The following is a 6,288-nucleotide window of genomic DNA, read 5'->3' as shown; positions in this document are numbered from 1 at the left end:
AAAGAGGAGGAGGTTAAAATAGCCATCCTACTTCATACCATAGGCGATGAAGCATTAGAAGTGTATAACACACTCCATGTTGTTCCGTCCGAAGAAGATGACATAACGGTGGAAGACGTTCTCAAGGCATTCAAAGAGTACTGCAGCCCACTGAAGAATGTTGTGTTTGAACGACATCAGTTCTGGTCTCATGCGATGTCATCAGGAATTACAGTGGACAGATTCATTACAGAACTGCGTCAGAAAAGTAAAGACTGTGAGTTCGGCCGAAGTGAAGATGACATGATGAGGGACAAGTTAGTGTTCAGCATTAATGATCCTCGTCTGAAAGAGAGATTACTCCGTGAAAACGGACTTACACTTCAAAGAGCCATTGACATATGCAGGTCAACAGAACTTGCCAAGACACAAATACAGGTGATGCAGATGACCCCAGTCACGTATGATGCACCAATTGATGCTGTGGAGAAAACAAAAAGACACAAACAAACAAGCAGCAGGTTCAACATGGGCAAGAAGCAGACGACAGTGAACTGCCAAAGATGTGGGAGACAGCATGAGCCCCGCCAATGCCCAGCTTACGGAGCAATGTGTCACAAGTGTGGAAAAAACAACCACTTCTCCAAGGTATGTCGCGCAGTTGCAGAGAAACGTGACAACTATAAGTTCAAGACTGTGAACAACATTGAAAGTGAAATGGATTCCTTGTATATTGGCATGGTAGACAGCAATGAGAAAACAGCAGCGAGCCTCACAAAGAACGGCAATTGGTTTGAAACAGCCAGCATCCGAGGAGTACCAATAAAATTCAAACTTGACACAGGTGCTGATGCAAGTGTGCTGCCCATGTCTACTTTCAAGCAGATACCAGGTCCCATTCGACTGCGGCCCACAAAGACTGTATTGATTGCTTTTGGTGGAGCTCGCCTGCCTTCATGTGGGGTTGCATCCCTGCAGTGTGAAACCGCGAGACACACAGCCACTGTAGAGTTCCATGTAACCGGACAGGCAGACAAAGCGATTCTGGGAGGTGAAGCATGTACAGAGTTGAGGTTGGTAAAGAGGGTTGAAGCACTGACAACGACACCCCCACAGCCATCAAATCCTCCATACACCAAAGAGGATCTGATTGAAAAGTATGCTGAGGTCTTCACCGGACTGGGCGAGTTTCCTGGAGTACATCACATACATGTTGACTCATCTGTCCTCCCTGTGATTCATGGCTGCAGAAACATACCTCTTTCAATCATGGACTCACTGAGACGCACACTTCAGGATATGGAGAAGAGAGAGGTGATAAAACCGGTGAACGAGCCAACTGAATGGGTGAACAGTCTCGTCGTCACGAAAAAAAAAAATGGTTCACTAAGGGTGTGTTTGGACCCTAGTAACCTGAATGAAGCTGTCAAACGCCAGCATTACTCCATACCTACCCCTGAAGATGTGCGCAGTAAGCTCGCCGGGAAAAACATCTTCACCATCCTGGATGAAAAAGATGGTTACTGGCAGATCAAGTTGGACGAGCCATCTTCGAAACTGTGCACCTTTAATACACCTTGGGGCCGATACCGCTTTCTCAGGCTTCCGTTTGGGATTAAGTCAGCCAGTGAAGTGTTCCAGCAAAAGAACTGCGAGACCTTTGGTGACATCCCAGGTGTGCACATCGTTGCAGATGACATGATCATAGCTGCCTCCTCAGAGCTTGAACATGACAAAATCCTTCATGAAGTGATGGAGAGAGCAAAGGCAGCAAATGTGAAGCTTAACAAGGACAAAATACAGTACAAGGTTGACACAGTGAAATACATGGGACACATAATTACCTCAGCCGGACAGAGGCCTGACGATGCAAAGATCAAAGCAATCATCGACATGCCGCCCCCAGTGGACAAACAAGGCCTCCTACGCCTGTTGGGAATGACCAAGTTCTTGGCCCAGTATGTGCCAAATGAGGCCTCACTGACAGCGCCGCTCAGACAGCTGCTCAAGAAAGACGCAGTATGGCAGTGGTGTCCACACCACGATGCAGCGCTGGAGACTCTGAAAACTGCTCTCACGCAGGCACCAGTGTTGAGGTACTACGACCACAAAAAGCCGCTCACACTGCAAGCAGACTCATCAAAGGATGGACTCGGTGCATGTCTGCTACAGGACGGACAACCTCTCTCCTATGCCTCGCGTGCACTCACAGATACGGAAAAGAGGTATGCTCAAATAGAGAAGGAGCTGCTGGCCATTGTTTTTGCGGCCAAAAGATTTCATCAGTATGTCTTTGGCAGACCAGTGACTGTGCAGTCAGATCATAAGCCTCTGGAAGTCATAGTCAAGAAACCACTGAACAAAGCACCAGCACGACTACAAAGCATGTTGTTACAACTGCAAAGATACGATTTGTACATCACTTACACCCCAGGCAAACACATGTATATCGCAGACGCACTGTCACGAGCCACGACGAGCAAAGATGGTGACAATGTGAACGAGAACACCTGTGATGAGAAAGTTGTGTACGCCATGGAGGCCACAGATGCATTAAGTGAGGAGACACTCAACCAGCTGAAATCCGCCTCTGCTGCAGACAGTGTATTACAAGCTGTGTGTGAGAAACACCTGAACGGCTGGCCTGCAAGAAGACGGAGCCTGGACAGAAGTCTTCACAGCTACTGGCCACTGCGACACGACATCAGCATCCATAATGACATCATCATGGTGGGAGATAGAATAATCATACCACAGAGCTTCAGGAAAGTTATCTTAGAGAAGCTTCACATAGCTCACCAGGGTGTCCAGCGCACAAAGGCCAAAGCTAGAATAGCCCTCTACTGGCCTGGCATGACACGGGACATAGAGATGACAGTGGAGAAATGTAAGCAGTGCCAGCTGTTTCAGCCGCAACAGCAGAAAGAGCCACTCATCACACATGAAGTTCCTGAACTCCCATGGATGAAAGTTGGAGCTGACATCTTCCATCTGAAAGGTCAGTCTTACCTGTTGCTAGTGGATTATCTGACAAAATATCCTGAAGTGCTGAACTTGCCCGATTTAACAGCTCAAACAGTAATCCAGAAAATGAAGTCAGTTTTCGCCAGGCACGGGATTCCCAGAGAGCTGGTGAGTGATCACGTTCCTTTTGCCAGCTACGAGATGAGGTCGTTTGCAGCCTCATGGGAATTCAAGCTTACGCACTCCAGCCCTGGATATCCGCAGTCCAATGGACTTGCGGAGAGGTCTATAAAGACTGTGAAACATGCACTACAAAAAGCAATGCAAACTGGCACAGACCCGCATCTTGTACTGCTGTCACTGAGGAACACACCAGTGACAGGGCTGAACATGACACCTGCACAGATGTTGATGGGAAGAGCTCTGCGCAGCACGCTTCCATATTCCAGTGCTTTGCTAAAGCAGTCCACCCCACGGCACATGCACAGCAGGTTACAGGTTTTGCAATCACGCCAGCGTCTATCCTATGACCAAAACGCCAAGCCGCTGCCTGCATTGGACCCAGGTACCACAGTACACATGCAGACACGACGTGGTTGGGAGCCAGCCATAGTGACAGGCCAGAGATCCGAGCCACGCTCCTACAACGTGCTGACTCCAGCAGGAAAGGCTTTACGGAGGAACAGACGACATCTTAGGAGGATACATCCGAGTCTGTTCAGAGACACGGACTTAAGTGAAGGTCCAGAAGAAACACACTCTGAGACACATGAGTCTACTGACCTGTCACCCCAAGATCCACCACCACAGGTTTTGCCGCCTGTGAGCGTGAACAGTTCGGAATTCCACACCAGAAGTGGCAGAGTGGTGAGACGTCCTGTCAGGTTCAGAGACTAGTTCATGGTCTAATGATAATGAGTGTCACTTTATTTTTTTTAAAAAAAAAAGAGAAAAGAAAAACAGAGAAAGTGAACAGACAAAATGTGAAAGTCTTTTGTCATAAATGTTTATTGACATGTTTATAAAAGAATGCTTATTAAGAAAGCAGGTTGTTCTGTTGAGAGACATGTTCATCTGATATGTTTACATAGATGTTGGGAAGTGACTCGTTGATACTGAGTAAGCACTATATTTCAAGGAAATGTTTGATATTGAGCACATTACAGTTTTGCCAATGAAGTTGTTTCAGCTAAGTGCATCAACACATCTCATTCTTGGAAAAGAGGGATGTGGTGTATCTGATCGAGTGTTCTGTGCTCGACTGTATTAGCCTGCGGTACCCCGGGTGCTGGGTTCGATAGCTGATGCCTGGATGTTGTTGTACTACTACTAAAGCGTGCCTACAAGTCACCTCGCCTCCGTGTACGTTATTGATTATCAAGGAGTACTAGTAACCCACGGTCCAGTTTGAGACATACCTCCAACACTCTTTATATAACATAAAGAACCACAACACTCGTTAAGGCTAAGCTACGTGCTAAGCTAGGTGGCTCCGCGGCTAGCGGGAGCCGGCTAACTACAGCTAACGGAGTTTCTAAGCTGCTGAGCCGAGCTTCTAAGTCGCTAAGCCTCGCCTCCATCGCTATCAACACACTACATTTATTACATGTACCACTACTGTTAAGGGAGGCAGAGGAGTAGGTAAACATTAGACACTCGGAGCAAGAGAGAGCAGTAGAGCAACAGGGAGAGAGAGAAGACATCGCTGCTATATAGCTACGAAGGTGAGCTCAGACAGAACACAGAATCACTAAGCACGATAGAATAAGCGTTGGTATGTGCGAGTGTTTAACTACAGACCGGTGATTTTAGCCGTAGTGCTACAGGGAAACAGTTGTGTTTAGCAGCGGAGCTAATTCGCAGAGCGACCACCACCAGTGGCAAGAAAACAGGAAATGACGCAGCACGCTTACCGTAACAGGAGCAACCACATTGTCTACAACAGCATTTTCCTTAAATTCACGTGAAAGTAATTGCAGCTTAGTTAGAGCAGTGATGAATGAACCAATAGGTTACATATTGGTTGTGATGTAAAACAGCAATCATCCTCGAAAAAATGACAGACACCCTCTTTGTCAGCCATCAGCATGTCATCAGTATTCTCTATCACCTCGATGATAGCACCTTTTAAAGGAATAACAGAAATAAAACCAGCAGCAACCTGGCTACACACTTTGAACTCGGTTGGTATGCCACGTGGTACACCAATGGCATCTACAATGGATATAAAAAGTCTACACACCCCTGTTAAAATGCATGTTTTTGTGTGGTAAAAAATTGGACAAATATTAATCATGTCCGAATTTTTTCCACCTTTAATGTGACTTATAACGTGAACAATTCAATTGAAACTAGTCCAATTGGCAGGTAAGGAGCATCACAGATGTAATGCCAGAATATGTCTGGATGTTGACCTACGCCACTGTCCATGGTATCTCTTTTGAATCTGCGACCATATGCGCTATCCTCAGTTAAAGACGTAATTGTACACTCCGAGTGCTGCCAGGTTTTGAAGGATACAGTGTGGGTGTTTTATTACAAGGTAATGACGTGGACCCAACAGAAATATTTCCATACATATGATTGATACATACAAGCCAGGCCCGTGGGACCACTTGAAACGGCCCTCTGGGAATTGGCATAATGGGGACAGAATTGGGCATGGTATGAGAAGGACATCTTACAAACATCGGACCCGTTTTGTTCCAGCCAGAGTCATTGTTCGTGACAACATTTGGACAATTTGTTATTTAATGTTACATTTTCTCGTTCTACTGCACCTCCACTCTCTGGGTGGTATGCACATTATATTGGGGTCAGTTTGATCTCTGAATGAATGTTGTTGGGTAACTTGTTGAATTGGCTTTAATATCTAGCCAAACATTTATCATGTCTAAGCCAAAAGAACATGTCTAATTATACACACTACTTCCAGGAAACAGACACATAATTTGAGGATGTGAGAAAACTCCCCATAAGAAAAAAAACACACACACACACACACACATGTCACCATTGGTAACTAGAGGTGTTTGTCTGGGGTTATAAACACGGATACGGATGCTGTAATATACTTAATTCCCCTTGCACTGATATTCTGCCTCTTAAATTATGTCAGTCACACCCAGACCCAGGACCAGTAAGCAGCATATAACACTCTCCATAAAAGAACCTTTATAGTTTTTTTAACTAAATAACTAGATATCTGATAGTACTTTGATTGAAAACAAAGAGAGGTTTGCACGGGGTCCACTAACACAAACGAGTCCCCAAAACGGCGCAAGAGGCCACAAATAAAAATAAATGAGTCTTGGGAAGTGAATCTGACCTCATAAAGTCTGTACA

The sequence above is a fragment of the Platichthys flesus genome, chromosome 19 (genome assembly GCF_949316205.1).
Source record: "Platichthys flesus chromosome 19, fPlaFle2.1, whole genome shotgun sequence".
NCBI lineage: Eukaryota > Metazoa > Chordata > Actinopteri > Pleuronectiformes > Pleuronectidae > Platichthys > Platichthys flesus.
The sequence above is the reverse complement of the archived record's forward strand: the minus strand, read 5'-3'. Positions refer to the sequence as shown.